This window comes from Dendrobates tinctorius, unplaced genomic scaffold, assembly GCF_039654945.1.
Source record: "Dendrobates tinctorius isolate UK_male_01 unplaced genomic scaffold, ASM3965494v1 ptg000089l, whole genome shotgun sequence".
Lineage (NCBI taxonomy): Eukaryota > Metazoa > Chordata > Amphibia > Anura > Dendrobatidae > Dendrobates > Dendrobates tinctorius.
Genome location: NW_027361757.1, coordinates 14,612,719 through 14,637,500, shown reverse-complemented (window position 1 = coordinate 14,637,500; position 24,782 = coordinate 14,612,719). Strand labels below are relative to the sequence as shown.

Sequence of the window (24,782 nt, the reverse complement as noted above, 5' to 3'; positions counted from 1 at the left end):
ACACACATATATACACATATATACACCTATATATAATAAATATATGTTTTTTTTCATGTATATGAATATATATATATATATATATATATATATATATATATATATATATATATATATATATATATATATATATATATATATATATATATATATCTCAAAAAGATGCATCAACAACTTCTTGATGAACAACATAAAAAAGTGTAACTGTTCCTGGAGTACAAACAAAAAGGATTGCACTCTGTAGCAAGACAGATGGTGCAAGGAGAAAAGGAGAAAGGACAGTCCAAAAACATCAAGGTAACAACTTGAATCTTGTCAGTAGACTCAACCATCATAAACCACCTATATGGGCACGTAGGTCATAGGAAGCTGAACAAAACGATACCTTAATATCTGTGATCCAATGTCTTATTCAATAGAAACCCACTTTTTTCTTATATGCAAATGATCTGCTTAGGATTATGGACCAGACACTGATCTGCATGAGAATCTGTCTCTAGAGATTATGAAAGGGGACATTACCAGTGTGAGACAAGTAACTAGCACAGGACAGTAGAACTGAACTTTGTCTTACAAACACGTTAACAGCTGCAGCTCTCACAGCTCTGCTGTACTGCAACCTGCCTGTGAGATGGAAGCGGAGAGGAACTTGCAGATTTGTCAGTTAGGCCGGGGTCACACTAACCGGCGCAAAATACGGTCCGTAGTTTACAGGCGTAATACGGATGAATGACCCCTAAATAGTGCTCCGTAGGTCATCCGTAAGCAAGGTGTGGTTGCGTATTTTGCGCATGTCTGCATCCGTATGGCGAGATTTTCTCGCCGCCTTGCAAAATGGACATATAATGGAGCCCTATGACAGGGTTTATAACAGAAACGAAATAGATATAGACACACAGAATGCAAAATATATATATATATATATATATATATATATATATATATATATATATATATATATATATATATATATATATATATATATATATATATATATACACACATACATACATACATACATACATATATATATATATTTTTTTTTTATTTTTTTTTATTTTTTTTTATTACACCCACAAGTCATTGAGATAAACATATGTAAATATATATATTTATATTTCACAGAGTTCTTCATAGCAGAATAGCCGCTAATTAAATTGCCGGCTTCTATCAAATCCTTCCCCAACCCGACATGGAATTACACATGGTTTACATTCAGTAAACCATTTCATGTTTTTTTATATGTCCTTGACTAATAATTAGATGCTGGTTTGTGTTCAAAATTTGGGAGTTGTAGTTGTTATTTTAAGGGGTTAATTCGTTTATAAAAAAAATGCGTGGGCTTCCCATTGCCCTGTAGCGGTGGCGAATGGGTTAATCTAACAAAGGGTTAATGTCACCTTACAATCGAATGGTGACATTAACCCTTCGTTAGATTAACCCATTCGCCACCAATATAGTGCAAAGGGAAGCCCACACATTTTGTAACAATGAATTAACCCCTTAAAATAACTACAACTCCCAAATTTTGCACACAAACCCTCATCTAATTATTAGTCAGGGACATATAAAAACAAAAAACCATGAAATGAAATGCTTTACTGAATGTAAACCATGTGTCATTTCATGTCGGGTTGGGGAAGGATTTGATAGAAGCCGGCAATTTAATTAGCGGCTATTCTGCTTGAAGAACTCGGAAATATAAATATATATATATATGTTTGTCACAACGAATTATATATATATATATATATATATATATATATATATATATATATATATATATATATATATATATATATATATATATATATATATAGTGAATAATTTGTCCGTGTGTAATGCGTGCTTTTAGCGCCTCTCACTCGGCCATATTACTCGCCAGTGTGGCCCCGGCCTTATACTAACACACAGCTCTACGGAGAGATCAGGAGCGGCAATCACACTGGTAATGCTCCCTTCATGTAAAATAATCCCTGGGGGCAGATTCTCATGCAGATCAGTGTCCAACTCATAGTCCAGAATAGCTCATTTACATATAAGAATGTGAATTTCTCTGGAATGAGACATTAGATCGCAGATAGAAAATATAATTTTATGACCTACATGCCCATATGGAAGGCTTCGGAGGGTTGATCCTAACAGACTCCCTCTAAGGAAGCCTTAACACTTGATAGTTACTCAAAAGAAATGCAGATCTGTGCAGGAGAAGTGCAAAAGAATAGTTCTCAATGGAGCGATGGCAGAGAGTCTGCACTCGTCTTATCTGCCTTCAATAGTGAAGTGTGCCATATTACCATAGTGAGCAAGCAGATAAGAGTTAATATTTTCAGCCGGGTCCAGCTGGGGGATATGAAAGTAGGCATATAGATCAGTCTTGCCTTTACTTAGGATCTACTTCAAGAACGTAAAACCGATCCGTTGTTGTCATCTGCTACCTTCTTTTTCCTGCAAAAATGGGACCAGATCCCGCAGAGGGAGCGGCGAAAACATTCCTCATGGAGCAGTTTAGAGGCGAGTTCTCCCTCTCTGTAGCAGGGGTCGGGCTCGCAGGCGCTGGAAATAGAAACTATGCAAGACAAGACATCACACTGACTGCCGAATATCGTTTTGTGCCTTTCTCCTAAATCTGCCTCGTACATGTCCATAATATTTCCAAGAAACAAATGTAGAACAAGGAGGAATTTCAGAATGCTGCATTGGCTTGATATTTATTTCTAATTTTAGCGGAAAATTCTGAGTCAGTGCAGAAAGTGTTCTTAGCGCTACACAATGTCTCCTGACAAGGTCACACATTGCATTTTAGGTAGTTTTTCTACATGGAAAAATCTAAATCCTACAGAGGAAGTGAGCAAGGAAACGTGAGAGCCGGGTATCAGCAGCCTTCACAACAATTTTGGCCTTTTATTTGTGTGTTCTAGCAGGTTATTGTGAGGGAAGAAACTGCAGAAACAGAATGGTAAAAATGTATGGGGAGTTCTGCACGGTAAAAGGCAAAATCCACAACTTACGATTTGTAGCACTATTCAATTGGCACTGCAAGTTCTCTCAGCAGGTTGTGTACTAGGCAAATACAATTAACCCCTTCCCCACCAATGACGCCACATAGGCGTCATGAAAACTGGTGCCAATCTGACCAGTGACGCCTATGTGGCGTCATGATTTTAAAGCCCCCCTGCGGGTCGGGTGACTGGGGTCACTAAAAGGTCACCTGACCCGCAGATACAGGGGGCTTTGTTCTTCACCACAGGGGGCGTGGTTTCGCCCCCACGTGGCTACGATCGCTCTGATTGGCTGTTAAAAGTGAAAGCCAATCAGAGCGATAGTAATATTTCATCAATGAAAATTGATGAAATATTACAATCCAGCCATGGCCGATGCTGCAGTAACATCGGACATGGCTGGAGACCGTTATCCGACCCCCCCACGACTCACGGGGCCTATCGGCCCCGGATACCGACTGACGGCAGCAATCATCAGCTCCCCTCCCCCTTATCTAGGCTCTCCCCACCTTCCAACCCCCCCCGGTACCTCCGATGTCCCTCTCCGGCTCCTGGTGTCCCGCGGTCCTGCGTCATGGGCGCCGCCATCTTGGAAAATGGCGGGCGCATGCGCAGTGCACCTGCCGGCTGCAGATTCATTCATTCATTTTGATCACTGTGAAAAACTCTCACAGTGATCAAAATAGAATGAAAAGTAAATAAACCCCCCCCGTTTATCACCCCCATAGGCAGGAACAACTAATAAAATAAAGGGCTGGACTTGGGGTTAGGGCTGGACTTAGAATTGAGGGGTTTCCACTGTATAGGCACATCAGGGGGTCTGCAAACACGACATGGTGCAACCATTGATTCCAGCCAATTTTGCATTCAAAAAGTCAAACTGTGCTCCCTCCCTTCCAAGCCCCAACGTGTGCCCAAACAGTGGTTTACCCCAACATATGGGGTATCAGCGTATTCAGGAAAAATTGCACAACAACTTTGGTGGTCTAATTTCTCCTGTTACCCTTGTGAAAATAAAAATTTGTGAGCTAAAAAAAAATCATTTTTTGGAGGAAAAAAGTGATTTTTCATTTTCACAGCTTTGCGTTATAAACTTCTGTGAAGCACTTGGGGGTTCAAAGTGCTCACCACACATGTAGATAAGTTCCTTGGGGGGGTCTAGTTTCCAAAATAGGGTCATTTGTGGGGGTTTCCACTGTTTAGGTACATCAGGGGTTCTGCAAATGTAACATGATGCCCGCCGAACCTTCCATCAAAGTCAGCATTTCAAAATGTCACTACTCTTCCGAGCCCCGACGTGTGCCCAAACAGTGGTCCCCCCCCCACATATGGGGTACCAGCGTACTCAGGACAAACTGGACAACTACTTTTGGGGTCCAGTTTCTTCTGGTACCTTTGTGAAAATAAAAAATTGCGCACTAAAAATTAATTTTTTGAGGAAAAAAAGCCGGATTACTTACCGGTAATGCTCTTTTTTTTTAAACTCTATTTTTATTAGAAATTTTCTTTGTTAACAACAAAAGAAAGGACAGAAAGAAAAAGCCATACAAATACATATCATGTTACATATTTGCATACTTCAGAGAGACGCCTCATCGCGGCTCTAATTAAGAGCATGTATCCCTAGTAGCAGTCTGTCTAAAAGTCGATGGCGTCCACTTCTTCCCTAAGATTACATATTGAAAGAACAGCTTTGACTCTGCTACCCTTTTCCCACCCCAACAATCTCTCCCCCCCCCCCCCCCCCAACACCCTATAACCTTTTCCTCCTTTGCTTTGTGGAGAGCCTGCCCGCTCACAGGCCCCATGACCCTCCATATTTGACTTTCTTTGGCTCACAGAAATCATTTGCTTCAGTTCAGTTTTAATCTTCCCAGTGTTCCCCCCAAAGATTCCTTGTGGTACCATGTTGTGTCCCTGAAAGGACTAACTATGCGTTGAATTTCCTCATTATTACAGTGCTCCACAATATAATGCCTCCATTTTGTAAAAAATCTAGATGTTTCGCAAGACTTCTTCTTCTCTGCTTCCAACCTTTCCATTAGCATTACATGTTTCAGGCGACCCGAGAGTTCTTTTATGGTGGGCATGTCTTTTTGTAGCCAGTTTGTTAGTAATATTTTTTTCATGAGCATTATGATTATGTGGACGACCTGCGGGGGCCCCCCCCCCCCCCTTCATGAGCAACAGGGGACTTCTCCCAATAGTGAAATAAGACCAAATCTCTCGGGATTTCATCACCCCAATCCCATATGTTCTTTATATATTTTCTAACCGCACCCCACATATCCGCCACGTGCTTGCAAGTCAGCAGGCCATGGAGTAAGTCAGTATATGGGGCATTACACTTGGGACACTGCGTGAGTCTATCTGGCTTATCAGAACTCCTTGGAAACTGGAAGGCGTATATTGCCCTATGTATTATTTTGAATTGAGTTTCTCTCCAACTCTCATTAATAAGGGACTGGCGAGCTGTAGTCCACCCCTTCCTTATTTTGTCTCCAATAGCCCTGTCCTCCAGTTGCGATTCCCATTTTTTATAGAAGGTATCTGAATGGCTAAGAGCACCCCTCTCATCGTGTTATACAGCAATGTAATAGACGAAAATTTTTTTGCTGCATCCACCATTCTATCGAACTCGTTGCATGTGAACTCCGCCTGCGTGTCTACTAAGTGGGACATGATATGATACCTAATCTGTTCAAATTGTAACGTTTGAAATTTTTGGAGATCAAATTTTTCTATTATTTCGTTTTGTCTTAGCCATCTGTTCTCTGTAGGATGAACCAGATGAGCTATCTCCTGAATACCCCTGTCTCTCCATTCCTTAAACAGTTTAATCTCTACTCCCGGTAAAAACTCTATGTTGTTCCACATTGGGAGGTATTTAGATATTCGGAACGAAAGTTTATATTTTTTTCTCACCGTCTTCCAGGTGGCAATAGTATCCCGGAATATCAAAGAATTTTTGATTTTGGCTGGAAGCATCTTTAGTCTTGCGTGCAACAAGGACCTAAGATCCCAGGGTTGGGCATATTCCTTCTCTATGACATAGGCCGAATATTTACTCTCACCATGCAACCAGTTTAAAAAGTACCTTGTCAGGCACGCTATATTATAGTTTCTAATACTTGATAAGTTTAAGCCCCCTTCCGTCTTTGGATTCATCATCTTTTTAAGACTTATGCGTGGTTTTTTGTTCCTCCAAATAAATTTGGAGAACGCAGAAGTCAATGCTTTTACATCCTTGTGTTTCAGCAGGAGTGGGATTGTTTGAAGGTGGTACATTAGTTTCGAAGTACTCATCATCTTAATAAGCTGTATTCTCCCTGTCAAATTTAATGGCAGATCCTTCCACTTTACTAGATCATTTACTATATTTGTTATTAATGGAGGGTAGTTTAATTTGTATATAGAAGATGGCTCTCCCCCTATTTTAATGCCTAAATATTTAATATAAGATTTCGCCATACCCACCCCCAATTGAGCTCTATTTAATTTCTGTCTATTCGTCGCGTCCCACCTTCCCAGGGGAAGCAGTTCGGATTTAGTCTTGTTAATTCTAAAACCCGCATAATCCCCATATGTATTTATCGTTTCTATAGCCGATTCCACCTGCGCAAAGGGATCCCTAAGGAAAAGCAAAATATCATCGGCAAAGAAAGTAGCACGCACTGCCTCCCCACCGATCTGAATGCCAGGAAACCGCTGCGGGTCAGACAACTCTCTCACCAAAGGTTCCAGAGCTATATTGAATAGCAGAGGCGACAAAGGACACCCCTGCCTTGTCCCCCTGGACAGTGGGAATCTGTCCGAGAGGAAACCCGGAATGTAGATCTGGGCCTCCGGCCTTGAATATATCTCTGTGATGTAGGTCAGGAAGGAGCCACCAAAACCCATTCTTACCAACACCCTGAAAAGCCATTCCCACCTGACATTATCAAATGCTTTCTCGGCGTCGATTGTTAGTAATGCTGGTTTTTCACTTGGAGTGGGATTAAGGTTTACCCTGTCCAAGACCAACATGACTTTTCTCAAGTTACTCGTTGCCGACCTACCCTTAACAAAACCCGCCTGTGATTCCGATATTAGGTTTGGTAATATTTCTGCCAATCTATCAGCCAGGATTTTAGACATTATTTTATTATCTACATTTATTAAGGAAATGGGACGATAAGATCCCGGCGACAGGGGATCCTTTCCTGGTTTTGGTAAAACTTTGATATATGCTAATTTGCTGGGCCTCGTCATGGGCTTCCCTTCTAGTATCCCGTTAAATATTTTTGCTAAAACAGGGGATGCTTCATCTTGTAAAATCTTAAAAAATTCTCCCGAATAGCCATCAGGGCCCGGGGCTTTCCCATTCCCCAAGTTCCTAATTGTCTGTTTAATTTCTTCTTGTGTGATGGGTGTATTTAAGAGTTGTTTTTGTTCATCTGACAACTTCGGGATATCTGGTCGGTCGAGTAATGTGGTCGTCGGAAATCTCCGATCCGCCTTATCCATATAAAGGTTCTTATAGTATTTTCCCAGAATATTGGCTATTTCTTTTGGTTTATTTTGTATGTTACCATTTTGGTCTTTTAGATGAAAAGGGCCTTGTGCAAAGAATCTATTCCTGACCATAGAGGCCATCAGTTTTCCTGCTTTATTTCCATATCTATGGAATTTGGCCTCGTTAGATGATTTAAATAATTGTTCCCTCTTAGCCATCCAAGTATTAAATTCTCTTTGCTCCATTAACCAGTTATCCTTATTTATTTTGTTGGGGTGACTTTGAAACAGGGTATAAGTCTGTCTGAGCCTGTTCGTGAGTTCTGTGTACTTTTCCTGTGTTTTCCTTTTTAAAGCTGACGTGTATGAAATTATTTTTCCCCTCATGACTACTTTAATTGTTTCCCATAGTAGGGGTGAGTTAGTCTCGTGTGACCTATTGTCCTCTCTTATCTCTCCCCACCACTCCTTCAGTTTTAATTCGAAATCCTCGTTGTCATGTAAATATCTAGGAAATCTCCATAAATAGTCTGTTCCTCTAGGGAACGTATCTGCCAGTTCTATTGTCACAGGCGCATGATCCGATATCACCAGATCATGTATTGTAGACGACAGCACCCTACCAAGGATAGTCGGGGAGACTAAGAAATGATCTATCCTCGACCACGCGTCTCTGGCAGGTGAATAGAAAGTGAATTCCCTATCCTGCGGGTGCAGATATCTCCAAATGTCAGTCAGGCCCGTGTTTTTTTAGCATTGGGGAAATGACTTTATCCTGGCCTCTCAGCCCCGGTGTCCCCTGCGATTCGTTTTTTCTATCTTCTGAGACATTTACCACCGAATTGAAATCCCCCCCCGATTATCAGGTCCTGTGTGGGATCTTTCAGTATCTCTTGTTCTAGAAAATGATAGTATGTTTTATTATTTTCATTGGGGGCATAAACGTTCATTATTTTGTATGTGCTGCCAGATGCCGTTATGGTGATCGAGTGTAGCCTCCCCTCATGGTCCGTTTTAGGGTTCACCACCTGGTGTTGGAAATTTTTATCTATCAACAGTAATACTCCTGCCTTATTATTAATAGCTGGTGACCCGTATGTTTTGCCCACCCACAATTTTTCCATCCTCTTAAAGTCCGACAATTCCAAATGTGTCTCTTGTAATAGGGCTATATCTGGTTTAATACGTTTAAGATGTCTGAGAATCATTAACCGCTTCTGTGGGGACCTCAGGCCCCTTACATTCCAGGTAACTATCCTCATAAATTTTTATTTATTTATTTATTTATTTATTTTTAGGTGGGCCAACTGTAGGTGACTTAATGACACCCAACACTGGGGTACGAGCAAATCTTCTCTGTCCATGTGAGCCAATTTCAAAATCAAAAATACAGTTATGTCCCCCACAAACAAATTGAACCAAAATTAACCTTTTCCCTGCCCCTTTATCCCCTAAGGAGCCTGAAGAACATCTCCAGGACCCTTGTCCAGATTGGCATACCATTTTTGACTTCACTTCTTCCCCGCACCTTTTCCTTCCCTTGCTCCCCTCCCCCCTTTCCCCTCTCCCATTATTGCGTGATCAGTTATAGTCAGACATATAGAATACAAATACCTCGGGCGGTCCGAGAGGTGATCAGACCCCAGAAAGAGAAGAAAACAACTATACGTCAAAACCCCAATCTGTCCTCAGTAGCGACCCATACACCATTCTTCAAACCTTCCCGGATTGTTTGGACGTTCTCTGGGCCTTCGGTAAATCCGATACTAGATTCGGGCTTCTGTCCTCCGTGTATGTCGGCCAGTTCTTTAGATGCTCTCTGGGACTGTTTGCGCTTCCCTGCGATCTTGCATCCTCTGTGTGAACGACTCTCAAGGTCTTGAGAAACTTCTCTGCTTCTTTGGGATTGTAAAATGAATGTGAAGAGCCATCTTGATGTCTAATGTAGAGGGTTGCCGGGTATCTCAATTGGAACCGCACATTGTTTTTGTGTAGTTCTGTGCATATCACACTGAAAGCTCTGCGTTGCCTGGTCACTTCAGCAGAAAAGTCTTCAAATAAGAGCACTTTTTCCCCCCTAATTTCAAGGGGTCGTCTAAGTCTTTTATAGGACTGGATGACATCATTTTTGTCCGAAAAGTTCAGGTATTTGGTGATGATTTGTCTAGGTCTTATCTGGTTACCCATTTCGGACGGGTTCTTTTGGGGACCAATGCGATGTACCCGCTCAATTATCTTCCCCGCCCCTATCCCCAAAGCCTCGGGGATCATATTTTCGCACAGATTTCTTAAGTCCTTTATGGGGAATTTTTCAGAGATTCCTATAATCCGGATATTGCTCCGTCTGGATCTGTTTTCCAGATCATCAATTTTATCTCTCAAAATCAGGTTTTCCTTAGATAATCTAGATATTGTTGTCTGATCATCATATACATTGTCTTCCAGTGTAGATACACGTGTCTCCACTGCGGACACCTTCTCAGCAGTTTCATCCAGATGCTTCTGCATGTCATGCAAGGCCGTTCCTATGTACTCCCTCAGCTTTGACGTAATTTCAGGCAGTAAATGTCCTGCCACCTCCCCTGCCAGCTTTTTATAGTCCATCTCAGGTATGTGCGGTCCAGGGGGGGTCACGCTCCTCACAATCACCGCAGTCGTCCATAACAGTGGGGGATGCAGGGGCATAAAGCGCGTCAGGAAGAGTGCATGGCTTAGGGGTGCCCTGGGTCTCCCTGGGCTTCCCAATCGCGGATTCCCCAGACTTGTGTGTTGCAGCCCTGCCGTCTCTCCTTCCTCCCTGCTCCCCTCTCCTCACCGTCTGCTTTGCAGCAGCTGCTGCCGCTGAGGTCGGCGCCATCTTGGAAGGCGCGCGTGTCTCCCCCCCTCGGTTTTGAGCTGCCTCTCTACCGCTGTTCCTGAGGACGTATCTGTCCATGCAGCGGTGCAGCAGGGCCGGGGCTTCCTCTCCTCCCGTTCCCGGTAATCCGGGGATCTGATTTGCGGTGTAGATGCTGCCTTTTAGCAGGGGGTTGGGGAGCGCTGGAAGCCTTGCTCCTCACATGCGGGCGCCGGAACCGGAAGTCCCCCGGTAATGCTCTTTTAAGGAGTCCACGACAGCACCCACTGGAGGTATCGGATCCGCCCATTTGGAACAGGAAACCCTACAGGAAAGATAAAAGGGGCGGTCCGCCTTTCCTCCTCAGTTTTACGTTTCAGAGTACCAGAAGGACCGCCAAGGATTAGGCAATGTTCTCTTATTTTAACATCTTTCTTATCCATTATTTGGTTAATATACTTTAACTATTGATATCCTTAGGGGGGGGAAGTGAGCGGGTGCTGTCGTGGACTCATTAAAAGAGCGTTACCGGTAAGTAATCCGGCTTTTTACTCTTCGCCACGACAGCACCCACTGGAGAGATTCCAGAGACCATCACCTGGGTGGGACCACCGTGCCAAGGATAGTCCTGCCAAAGCTTAAGTCAGAGGTTGATGAAAGATCAAGTCTGTAGTGGTTATAGAAGGTAGAAGGGGATGACCAAACTGCCGCCTTACATATAGTTTCAATCGGAACATCTCCCTTTTCCGCCCAAGAGGTTGCCATTGCCCTGGTGGAATGCGCCCTGATGTTCCCTGGAGGATCTTCGTTTTTTGCGGAGTAGGCTAAACGAATGGCCTCTCTGATCCACCGGGAAATGGTGCTCTTCGTGACTACATACCCCTTCTTACAGCCCTGAAATGAAACAAATAGGGCCCTACTCTGCCTCCAACTGTTGGACCTCTCAATACATTTTAGGACAGTTCTTTTGACGTCCAGAGTATGGAACTTCTGCTCTTCCGGAGTAGAGGGATTTTTATAGAAGGTTGGGAGGAGTATCTCCTGAGATCTATGGTATTTTGTTGCCACTTTTGGCAGGTAGGCAGGGTCTGGTTTTAATACTAATCTGTCTTGGTATTCTTGGAAAAAAGGTGGATCTATTGACAAGGCTTGGATATCACCCACTCTTCTAGCTGAGGTTAGTGATACTAAGAGGGCCATTTTAAGTGCTAAGTATTTGAAGGGTATTGTGTCGATCGGCTCAAAGGGGTCTACCGTTAGGGCGTCTAAGACCAGATTTAGATCCCATGTAGGGACGGAGGGTATGTGGATTGGAGCTATTCGTTCACATGCTGTAATAAAACGAGTTATCCACTTGTTGCCTGCTATATTATGGCCATATAGTGCTCCTAATGCCGATATTTGTACTCTCAGTGTATTTACTGCTAAGCCTAAGTCTTTCCCCTTCTGCAGAAATTCCAAGATTGGGATTATCGGAACTTCTGCTGTATGAGGTACTGTATGGAATTGAAGAAATTTTTTCCATATTCTAGTGTAAATTTGGGTTGTGGACTGTTTTCTACTTTGTAGTAGTGTAGTAATTAAGGACTCCGAGAATCCTCTTGTCCTCAATAACTGCCTCTCAAATTCCACGCCGTCAAGTGCAAGCTGAGCACTTGAGGGTGGAAAAAGGGGCCTTGGGAGAGTAGATTGGCAGTCGGAAGGATCCAAGGATCTGTTATTGACATAATCTGCAGCCACGAAAACCACGGTCTTTTTGGCCAGAACGGTGCTATTAAGATTATTCTTGCTTTGTCATCTCTGATCTTCCGAATTACTTGAGGTAGGAGGATCAATGGAGGGAACGCATATGCCAGGTTGAAATTCCATGGAACTAGAAAGGCGTCCAGTATGTCTGGGTGATCTGACGGAGATAGGGAGGCAAATGTTTTTATCTGCCTGTTCTCCCTTGTGGCGAAAAGATCCACCTCGGGTTGTCCCCATGCGGCTACTATGTCCCTGAAGACCTTCCGATTGAGGCACCTCTCTCCTTGTCGTAGAGTGTGACGGCTTAGGAAGTCTGCCTTTTGATTGCTCTCGCCTCTGATATGAAGGGCCGAGAGGGACAAAAAATAGTTTTCTACTAAGTCTAAAATTCTTGCCGCTGAAGACATCAGAGTCTCTGATCGAGTTCCTCCTTGTCTGTTTATATATGCCACTGTGGTGGTATTGTCCGACAGGATCCTTACATGCTTCTGTTGGAGCTACGAAAGGAAGTTGTATAGAGCATAGAACACTGCAGTCAGTTCTTTTAAATTAGATGAGTAATCACATTCCTCTTTACTCCACCTTCCCTGATAAAACCCATTCTCCATGTGGGCTCCCCAGCCCTGGGGACTGGCATCGGTGGTTACGATACAGGATGGAACTATAACCCATGGAACTCCTGAACATAAATGGTCATCGTCTAACCACCACTCTAGGGAAGTCAAGACTTCTTGTGACAGGGTTATTTTGCTCTGTAAATGACCACTATGTCGCTTATCCTCCTGGAGGATCTGGTGTTGTAGCGTACGGACATGGTACTGGGCCCACCGGACTGCCAGGGTGCAAGAATTTAGTGATCCTAATAGTGACATTGCTCCTCTTAAGGATACACGTGGTTTATCTATAGCTGCTTGTATTTTTTGTTTTGTGAGGATGATTTTTACCTGGGGTAGTAGACATCTCTGGGTCAAGGAATCTAGTTGAAATCCTAGAAATGTCTGGAGAGATTGCGGATCGAGTCTGGACTTTTGGATATTGATGATCCAGCCAAGGCTCTGAAAAGAGGAGATTGCGTCAGTCACGCGTTCAGTACATTGTTTGACTGAATTCCCAATTACTAGGAAGTCGTCTAGATATGGCACAATTAGTGTGTCCTTTTGGCGAAGGTAGGCCATCACTTCTGCCATCACCTTGGTAAATATTCTTGGTGCCGTGGAAAGCCCGAAGGGCATTGCCGCGTATTGGAAATGATGAATCCTTCCCTCGACTTCCACTGCGACTCTTAGGTATTTCTGGAATCTGTTGTGTATAGGGAGATGATAATAAGCATCTTTTAAATCAATCCCTGCCATTACGCAATTTGGGAAAAGAAGCTTTATAGTGGATCTAATTGATTCCATTTTGAACTTATTTTTTATAAATGAATTTAGCTTCTTTAAATTAATAATGGTTCTAAATGTACCGTCTGGTTTAGACACCAAAAACAGGGGAGAGTAAAAGCCTCTACCCTGTTGTTCCTCAGGGACGTCAACTAAAACTTTTTTAGCTAGCAGGACTCGAATCTCGTCTTCGAGAGCCTTTTGCTGAAGTGAGGAATTAAGGCGAGTTATAACAAAGAACTCATAGGGGATCCGAAGGAATTCAATCTTTATTCCTTCCTTGATTATGTTCAAAATCCATGGGTTTAACGTAATTTGTTCCCACTTGGTAAAAAAAAATTTTAATCTACCCCCAACTGGTGGGTCTAAACTTGTAATTTTTATCTCTCCTATATGTTGGCCCTCTGAAGATGGTACCCTTCTGCTTTTCGTCTTTCGTGGCCCATCTATTCGTTCTGTCCGATTGTCTTCTTCTCCCGAATGGCCGTCTCTTAAAGGTTTTCCTATAAAACGGAATGGGAGAATCACTGAAGGCCTTTTTCCTTTCTTTTGCCTTGGCGAGAATTTCGTCTAAGGCTTTTCCGAAGAGGAACTCACCCTCGCATGGGGTTGCACTAATTTTGGATTTTGACTGTGCATCCCCTTTCCAGCTCTTTATCCACAGCGCGCGTCTGGCGTTATTCACCAGGGCTGCCGACCTTGCTGCCAGTCTTAGGGTGTCCGCTGAAGCGTCTGCCATAAAGGCAGCTGCCCCTCTTATCAACGGGATGGCTGCACGCAGTTTCTCCCTTGACACTCTTTGCTCAATCTGCTGGTCTAATTGATCTAGCCATACCAGCATTGACCTAGCAGTACATGTGCTGGCTATTGCGGGTTTGAATACCCCGGTGGTGGATTCCCAGGACCTTTTGAGCGAAGATTCAGCCTTTCGGTCCAATGGGTCTGCTAACAATCCTGCGTCCTCGACCGGGATCGAGGTTTGTTTGGAAGTGGAGGATATGACAGCGTCCACCTTTGGTATTTTAGTCCATTTTAATAGATCTTCATCAGTGAACGGGTACTTCCGTTTTGAAGCGGATGGGAGAAAACCCCTCTGGTCGTGTTTTTCCCACTCCCTTTTGATGAGATCTTTAGTTGCCGGTATCACTGGAAATGATCTCCTCTTTTTCTCTGCACGGTCTGGGCTCCCCTTTCCTCTTCACACCCCATAGTATTTCTAACCGCTTTTACCAGGTTATCTACGCTGTCCAGTGGAAAACATGCGCGTCCTTCCACCTCCGAGGATGATGATGAGGACGTGGATGCGGAGCCTGAGTTTAACTCCTGTTCTTCCTCTGAGTCTGAACTAACAATGACCTGTTTTCTATGACTGGACTCTGCGGGAGTGCTGGCGCGGTTGATGGCTTGTATTTCCTCCCTAATTATGGCTCGGATATCCTTAGAAGATATCGTCGACCCCTGCCTGGTCTCTTTAATGCATTGTTTGCAGAGTTTTTTGGGGTAGGAGTCAGGGAGAGGCTCTGAACATAATGCGCATTCTTTATGTTTTGTTTTTCCTTTTTTCTTTGACTGAAGTGGGAGGTCAAAGGTAAAGAGAGGGGGGGGGGGGGGGAGGAGAGGAGGTTAGCTTAATAGGTAGAGCATATACTTTGCACACTCACCCAGTGAAGCTTAATACCGGTTCGGATGGCTGAGACGGTTTGGATCGGGTTTCTGCTGCCTCGCTCCTGCGGGCAGTCTCTGTCCTGGCGCTGCGGTCCCTGGTGGAGTTGTCCCCTGCTGGGGTCTGCGACTCTGCGGGGGACGACATGGTTCCAACGTTGCAGCGCTGTTTTATCTATACACTTATCGTACCCCTGGAAGTCGCCCTGTCACAGGGCGCATGCGCCGCGTCATCGCCATCTTACCCCGGAAGTTCAACCATTACTTCCAGGGTATAGGAGCGCCGGCCCGCTCCCGCGCCACCGCTACTGACACGCGCGGCTCATGGCCTCACCATCCACGCTATACCCCCACCGATGGGGGGGGGGGGGGGGGGGGGAATCCCCCGGATGCCAGACCGGCCCGCTCCCTGGTAAGACCGGGCGGCCCTCCCCGGACCCGGCCATTACCACTATGCCACCAGACGAGGGGGGAGCCGTCAAACGGAGTCTCCCCCGACGCTGCTTCCGGACCGCAGCCCCTGCCGTTCCCGAAGAGACCGCACAGGCGGATGCATGGCCCAGGTAAGATCCTGCAGGATCCTGCTCCATTTGGAACAGGAAACCAAAACTGAGGAGGAAAGGCGGACCGCCCCTTTTATCTTTCCTGTAGGGTTTCCTGTTCCAAATGGGCGGATCCGATACCTCCAGTGGGTGCTGTCGTGGCGAAGAGTAAAAAAATATTTTTTCTTTTCACAGCACTGCGTTATAAACTTTTGTGAATCACTTGGAGGTTCAAAGTGCTCACTATGCATCTAGATAAGTTCCTTAGGGGGTCTAGTTTCCAAAATGTGGTAATTTGTGGAGGTGCTCCAATGGTTAGGCACACAGGGGCTCTCCAAACATGACATGGTGTCCGCTAACGATTAGAGGTAATTTTCATTTCAAAAAGTCAAATGGTTCTCCTTCCCTTCTGAGCCCTGCCGTGCGCCCAAACAGTGGTCCCCCCCCCCCCCCACATATGGGGTACCAGCGTACTCAGGACAAACTGTACAACAACTTTTGTTGTCCAATTTCTCCTGTTACCCTTGTGAAAATAAAAAATAGCGTGCTAAAAAAATAATTTTTGAGGAAAAAAAATATTTTTTTTTTATTTTCACTGCTCTGCGTTATAAACTTCTGTGAAGCACCTGGGGGTTCAAAGTGCTCACCACACATCTAGATAAGTTCCATAAGGGGTCTAGTTTCCAAAATGGTGTCACTTGTGGGGGGGGGGTTTCACTGTTTAGGCACACAGGGGCTCTCCAAACGCGACATGGTGTCCGATAACGATTGGAGTTAATTTTCCATTCAAAAAGTCAAATAGCGCTCCTTCCCTTCCGGACCCTGCCGTGCACCCAAACAGTGGTTTATGACCACATATGAGGTATCAGTGTACTCAGGAGAAATTGCCCAACAAATTTTATGATCCATTTTATCCTGTTGCCCATGTGAAAATGAAAAAACTGAGGCCAAAAGAAAAATTTTTGTGAAAAAAAAGTTTTGTTTTTTTTTTAATCGATCAATTTGTGAAGCACCTGGGGGTTCGAACTGATCACTATGCATAAAAAAACAAAAAAACAAAAAACAAATCTGAACTGAGAAAAGTAAGTTAATGTGTATGCACAATGTAAGTGCATATTAACACATGACCATTAACCAGAGAAAACAAAAAGCAAAAAACACAAATATCCTGAACTAAAAAGTAAAAAATATACTGCAAATAATGCATAAAAGGTAATAATAATAATAATAATAATAATAATAATAATAATAATAATAATAATAATAATAATAAGGGTATTTAGTAAACATAATTTTGATCAAAAAAATGTACAAGCCATCCCGCCACGTCACGGCAATTTTTTTTTATTCATTTCATTGTGCATTCAGTGCATATATGGGTGTGACCGCCCTCTTTCTGAGCTGGGAAAGCCATCCAGTCTGGCCTAATCTGTTACTAGTGGTTCAGCCGCTCGACCCTTGTTCACATTCACGCCACTTGGCAAGTGAAAAGGTTTTAAATACTAGAGTAGGGACTGTCCCACAAGGGTTGCCGTGACGTGGCGGGATGGCTTGTACATTTTTTTGATCAAAATTATGTTTACTAAATACCCTTATTATTACCTTTTATGCATTATTTGCAGTATATTTTTTACTTTTTAGTTCAGGATATTTGTGTTTTTTGCTTTTTGTTTTCTCTGATCACTATGCATGTAGATAAGTTACTCCAATGTTTAGGCACACAGGGGCTCTCCAAACGCAACATGGCAACCGCTAAATATTCCAGCATGTTTTCCATTCAAAAAGTCAAATGGCGCTCCTTCCCTTCTGAGCCCTGCCATGTACCCATACAGTGGTTTATGACCACATATGAGGTATCTGTGTACTCAGGAGAAATTGCCCAACAAATTTTAGGATCCATTTTATCCTGTTGCCCATGTGAAAATGAAAAAATTGATGCTAAAAGAAAATTTTTGTTGGAAAAATTAAAATGTCCATTTTTTCTTTCCACGTTGCTTTACTTCCTGTGAAACACTGGAAGGGTTAATCTTCTTGAATGTAGTTTTGAGTAGCTTGATGGGTGCAGTTTTTAGAATGGTGTCACTCTTGGGTATTTTCTGCCATATAGACCCCTCAAAGTGACTTCAAATGTGAGGTGGTCCCTAAAAAATGGTTTTGTAAATTTTGTTGTAAAAATGAGAAATCGCTGGTCAACTTTTAACCCTTACAACTTCCTAACAAAAAAAAAAAAATTTGTTTCCAAAATTGTGCTGATGTAAAAGTAGACATGTGGGAAATGTTATTTAGTAACTATTTTGTGTCACATAACTCTCTGGTTTAAACAGAATAATTCAAAATTTGAAAATTGCAAAATTTTCTAAATTTTTGCCAAATTTCTGATTTTTTCACAAATAAACGCAAAAATTATCGACCTAAATTTACCACTAACATGAAGCCCAATATGTCACGAAAAAACAATCTCAGAATCGCTAGGATCCGTTGAAGCGTTCCTGAGTTATTACCTCATAAAGGGACACTGGTCAGAATTGCAAAATATGGCCTGGTCATTAAGGTCAATATAGGCTTGGTCATGAAGAGGTTAAAGGCGGCCATACACAAGGTAGCCGCTGTATGCCAAATGAATGTTTGGCCAACAGTTCCCTCCTGTACACAAGTGCTTGGCTCAGCAGAGAGTTCATGCGTTTTCAATAGAGATGAAAAAGCCGCTAAACACCTCTGGCAGCAGCTTATCTTCCCTGATATCAGAAGGATCAGACAATGGAATTCCAACTGCCCAATCCTTCTCTCCCCATCATCTGTGGGCAATAGTCAGAAGGCCCCTTTTATATCAGATGGTCGACCGATCCCAAAGACTGTGCATTCAGCTGGCTTATCTACTCTGTACGGGGCCTTAACCCTAAGCCGAGTTAGCCCACATAAGGTACACATCAGTTTGCATACAACCCCACCATAAAGCGGATTACACCTATGTAGCAGAACTATCTCTGCTCACATAGTATAGCAAACACAACAGAAACACCTCACGATACTATACGTTTATAAAAAAAAAAAAAAAATCAATTAAATAACCATATATAACTATACTGGGTAGCAGCGGTGCTGGAAACTGCCCATAAAAACGATGATATAAAATAGATAATAAAGATCTTATATCGGTATAATATATATATATATATATATATATATATATATATACACACACACATACATACACACATATACATACACACACACTGTATATACACATATATTATAAACCGATATAACATCTTTATTATCTATTTTATATCTTTTTTTTGTGTGTGTATATGTAAATTTAATATGTATTGTTTCACAATACTCTAATATTTCTCTCACATTTATTGGAGGTAACTGTTGATTTTTTTCTCGGCACCTGCACGTATATATATATATATATATATATATATATATATATATATATATATATATATATATATATATATATATAAAAAATCTTTTTTGTGTTATTTTTTTGATCACATTACTATTACCTTTGAGTCCGCCATGTGTAATATTGGTTTTATATATGTAACCAAATCCTTCCTTTTTATGCTAATTATGTATATCTCGTCTTGATATGAGCACATTTCTTTATATAGTACCACCACTAATTGTTATTTTTATTGAACAAAGTTATAGGTTTTTATCTTACATTCCTTGTCTGGATTTTTCATGGCTATCCATTGTTCTGGGGTATTTCGGCTGGTTTCCTCACAAAGTATAGTGAACAGTGGAACAAGTGGCACCATGTATTTCTATGTAGAATGATCAAACATCACCAGCAATAAGCAAAATTTTTATCATCACTGACCCTTTTGTGCATTTATACAAGGTAATTATCGTTAAAAGGAACCTGCCACTATGTAAAGTGCAAGCCAATCTACCAGCATCATGTTATAAAACAGACAGGGCTGAGAACACTGATGCATAAGAAAGGGATATTTTTTTTTCCCCTAAATCGATCAGTAAGATTCAGGGTATACAAAATTCTGTGTCATAAAATGATACATGAAATCTCTGCAACATGTTGTGGTCACACGCACAGTGCAACCTGTTCGCTTTTCTGAAGTTGTGATGCTTCTTAAACTCATCTTCAGGACTATTCTATAAAAAGGATACATACATACATTTTTTACTAGATGAAATGGCACCACCAGTTTCACAGCACTTTATAGACATCATAAGCAATGCAAATTCCCTATCAGTAGGTCTTTGGAGTACGACAAGAAACTGGAGAACCGGGAGGAAACCCACGCAAACAAGCGGAGAACATACAAACTCCTGGCAGATATATATACATTCATTACTGCACACACGCTGGTTACCTACCTGAAATGAACTTATCCATATGAAATCACATAGCACTATCGCCTTTTTCTACATTGTGTAAAGGCCCCGTCACACTAAGCGACACACCAGCGATCACGACAACGACACAACCTGGCAAAGATCGTTTGTGCGTCGCTGCATGGTCGCTAGTTAGCTGCCAAACAGGCAGCTCTCCTAAACGACGCAGCAGTGATCAGCGATCTGTATAACTACCTCGGCGGTTGTTGGGACCTTGTCACACAGCATGTAGTGTTACTATTCAACCTAGTCCCGCCTGCGCCGCAGAGATCTGAGTCGCCAACGAGGTCGCTCGTCGTTTATAAAGGGTGCCAAACTCAGCAATTCAGGCACGCCAGCGATCAAAAAACGGCCCAGGACGTTCGAGCACAATCAGCGACATCGCAGCGGGGGGCCACATCGCCGCTGCATGTCACAAATAGCGACATCGCTGATGATGTCGCTGTTGCATCATCAAATCGGTGTCGCTTAAGCGATATGGCTAGCGATCTCGCTTAGTGTGACGGGGCCTTAACTTTGAACGCCCTTCATTTCTCTCTTCTCTTTCACCTTGTTTTTCATTTCATTTCTGAAGTTTCTTTACAAAGTACTGGATATACCGTCTAGTAATAGGACCGAATAACCTGTTGTCTTTCCAATACTGTGTGACACAAGGCAGACATCCTCCAGTTACGGAGTGCAGATTAGGAAACACATTGAACTTCTCACATTTGTGTGGACAACATCCTTCAATCATTTTCCAGTGAAAAGTTGTGCAACTTATTTGGAGAACCTGACAGCAGGCTGATACATGCTGCTGATCCATGGGCTACATGCATCTGGCACTGGGGATATGATTTTGCCAGGTGTTTTTGATGCAGCCTTTAAGAGAAAAACATACTTTAAAAGCAGAGGGACGGAGCTGCCTGGAAGACTAGCCAAAAAGGTTGGCCACCTGCCGGCTTCTCCCTGCCCACTCGAGTGACAGGTCTATTCTTATACTTTCACGCAGGGAAGGACCCATCACTGCTGGGAGGTCACCTGGGACCCACCTACACAACTAATCACTGCTTGGTCACGGGTGACATTTAAATTAAGTTTTATTCTGGTACACAGCAGCGTTTCAGAGTCAAACATAAATAGTTTAGATCATACATCCAGTGTCCGATACATGGATAGGTCAGCTGTCAGGTCCTTTTGCCAACAAGACCCACCAGCCTGGAGTCCAGGAGACTTGTTCTGTTATGTTGAGTATTGCCTAGATACATACAATGTGAAAAAATTATCAGCCACTAAAAGTAAAAGAATAAAAAAAATAAAAAATTATTAAAAAGCAAGCAGAGATCTTTAAATTAGTGAGGAATGTAAACAAAAAGCGTGACATTATATGCACTACCGAGCGTGCTGTACTCTGCACATCCATAGGGGATTATGTGGTACACTACTTAATACTAGGTAAACATTAGAAAAGTAGTGGAAACTATTTACGGATCAGTTTCGCTCATTGCTCTGTCCCTTTTAATGGCCCAAGTTAAAAAGGTAGAATAGCTTTGCAATATATGATTAATGCGACATCCACGAGAGCAAAAAAAAAAACCCTCATTTCCATGAATTCCGCTCCATAGATCACAAGCAAATGGCTAATTTTGCCATTGCATGACAATTACCCCTGCAGTGGTTTCTACAGGATAAATGCAGTAATACAGTAATAAGTGGCTGCCAGTCAGATACTTAGGCATCCATGGAATCCACAGAGAACCCAGGCTGGCCAGTGCAGGATAGCTGATTTTTAGATCAATTCCTCTCTAGCTCATCAGGGTGGGTTCTGAATGAGGACTCCCATCTATGACACCTATAATTCCCAAATGGGCATATGGAAAGAAGTCATCCAGAAAACCCTCTTTGGGTATGTGCACATGGGGGCTTTTAGACGCTGGCACAGCCACAGGGTAGGCTACGTGCACATGGAGTTTTTCCAAAGATTTTTTGGAGCAAAAGCTCTTCAAAAATCACAAGGTTTAATTGGATAGTTGAAGAGTTTCAACTCTGAAAATTCAGAAAAAAAAAAAAAAATAACTCAGTGTGAACACACCCTTAAAGATGAATTGTTACCACTACAGATTTACTGAATAGATATATTCCTTATGAAATAATTACAGAGTCTTTTCTTCTAATTCTGCACTGCACTATTCCTGTTATCTCTGGAAATGTAAGGATAAATTGACAGTTGTTTGTGGACACTCTTTTTCAAAGGGGGTTGTCCCAACACAGTCTGACATCATCCAATCGGTGTGTCAGTCTGCCTCCAAGCGGTAATGTAAAGTGGCCGAAGGCAGTAGACGTGGACGAGCTGCTGCTCCATAACGCCCTGGCACTTTACGGGAAAAACAGTGTTTAAGTTCCAATGTGCTAACAAGCGTGGGGTGCATCATACTTAGGTTAGGCTCACATTGCGTTAGGGGGGCTGCCTTTAACGCATCTGTTACATAGCGGCATTAAAGCTATGTAACGGATGCGTAAACGCACCCAGAGACAGCCAGAACGTGGCACATCGCTAACGCATGTCATAATAGTCACTCAGATGCGGTCTGCAGCGTTCGAGGGTCCGTCACTGATTGAGCATCTGCGCTAGCGCGATCACATTAACGCGATCAGAAAAAAAGAGTAGCATTAGCACAGTCCATTTAACACATGCGTTGAACGGACTGCTCTAACGCAATATGAACCAGGCCTTACTTGTAGGCAGCAGGCCTCCACTACTCCATCTTCAGGAGCAGCCAGACAACGCAGGGGACACGCAGTTCATATCAACAAGCAAAAGTTTACTGGAATGTTCAAGTTCATCAGATTGTAACATGCAGTATGGGTACAACACTTCTTAGTTCTCGTTTCCTTAGTACAGGATTACTATCCGTTCCTCCTGGACTATCCCTATAGTTACAGTCCCTGTCAGTCCAGGGGACCTGTTGCCTTCCCTTCACACGGTTCACGTCCATCATCCCCTGTAGGCCAGAGGATAAGGCACTCTTTGTAGTACCTGTACTGAGCCTTGAGCATGGAATATTGCAGGAATGTCAGCAAGAGATTTCAGTAAGTCCTCTCACTGCCTTGAACAATAGATGCTTGCCCATTGCAGCTTAATCTTATTTCATATGTCCTTCAAGGAGTTCTCCAAGAACATGACAATATGGTCCCATCACATAATTTACATGGCAGCCCATGACAGTCATGTATCAGGATGGGCTGCGGGCTGAAGAAATACTGTCACTGACCTGTGTCTCAACTGACATAAGAACTATATTGTAGGCACACATACCCGACCTGCTGAGAAGTGTGTGACAAGAATACATAAATCTTCATCTCAGCTGACATCACATGGAGGACTAAGGCTGGAAAAACAAAATATTTTGGGGTTAATCAGCTGAGAATATTTTTTTATTGCCTCAAAACACTTCTCAACAGCTCAGGTATGTGTGTTTACAATACAGCTCTGTTAGTTGAGACACAGGTCTTAGGTGCTGTGTTTCTTCAGACTGCAGCCTGTCTTCACTGGTTGCAGTTTGAATTACGTGATGGCAGCGATTTTATTACAGTCTTAGAGAGCCTCTTTAATCTGGGAATGCCTTTCAGATTTTGGTAAAGCTCAAACGTTGCGTATTTCATGTACAATGGGTACGGAAATTGACTTTTGTTGCGCATTTTGAATCAACAGCACGCCAAGTTCTGTCATGGAAACACCGCTTTCTGATGCAAATACCATGCAGTCAGACTAATTCATGCCACCTGCGGTTCCCAATAATGAAGTGGAGTAGTCTGATAAAGTAGGAGGACCAACTTTTCATTGGTTCCTTGCAAAATTCTGATCAGTATGGTATCCTGAGCCTGTTGACCAGTGGAACAGAAGCTTAAAAAGGGATTTTATTTTCACATAGAACCTTACACTATTAGCAGTTCATTCCCTCTGATGTAGAGAGAGGATCTAATAATAGACATAGATACAATACTATTACATATGTGTGGGTTCGCATTAGCGGAGTGTTCATCTTAAGGACAGTGTTTATCAAAGTGAAGACTGCCTGAGGTGCATAAATGTCACTTTTCAATGCTGAAGACTAGCGCAACGGGAAGATTTTAGTCAACTGCTATTATGAAGAAGTGACTATAGAAGACACCATGAATTATCACAGAAGGGATCCATCACAACACTCGCCTCATATTGTACTACTTTTTGTTAATGCCATTCTGTGGGAGTGAAACTGCAGTTCCATGCATGCTCCATTGTCATCTCACAAGCTATCTTACCAGTAAGAATTTAGTATGGCAAGACATACGCCGACAATAGCAGGGGAATTCCAAGCATTCAAGTGAGATAATGTTTGGTCCACTTCCTAGAACGTGTAATGTAGAACACTAATAGTTTGTCTCCAGTCTCAGAAACCAATTCATACAGAAAAACTGGTCAAAAAATATATAGCAGATGCTAGAAGAGCTACATTGGAATTACATAGGCATCCTGGCACTGCCATGGCTTCACCAAGCTATGCTGTACGCACCTACCGTGAACTCAACTCAGAGATGTAGCTAAAGGCAAAGGGGCACTCATGAACAACAGGCAGCTTGGGCAGCATCTTATAGCTTACGACAAGTCTTACCCAGTTTCCATCAAGTTAAAGGAATGTAGCCACTGAAGTGATGCCAGTCATAAGCTGCCCGTCTATGTAGCTATGGTACATCATTTCTGTTGCAAGGGAAGCCTAGACTACAAAGGAACCAT

General features: G+C 42.7%; 1 protein-coding gene across 4 annotated transcripts in view; it reads right to left on the bottom strand.

Annotated features, from left to right (window-relative positions):
• MARCHF8 (membrane associated ring-CH-type finger 8) overlaps nucleotides 1-24,782 on the bottom strand; it is a 366,422-nt gene that overhangs the window by 312,058 nt on the left and 29,582 nt on the right. The window lies entirely within an intron of this gene.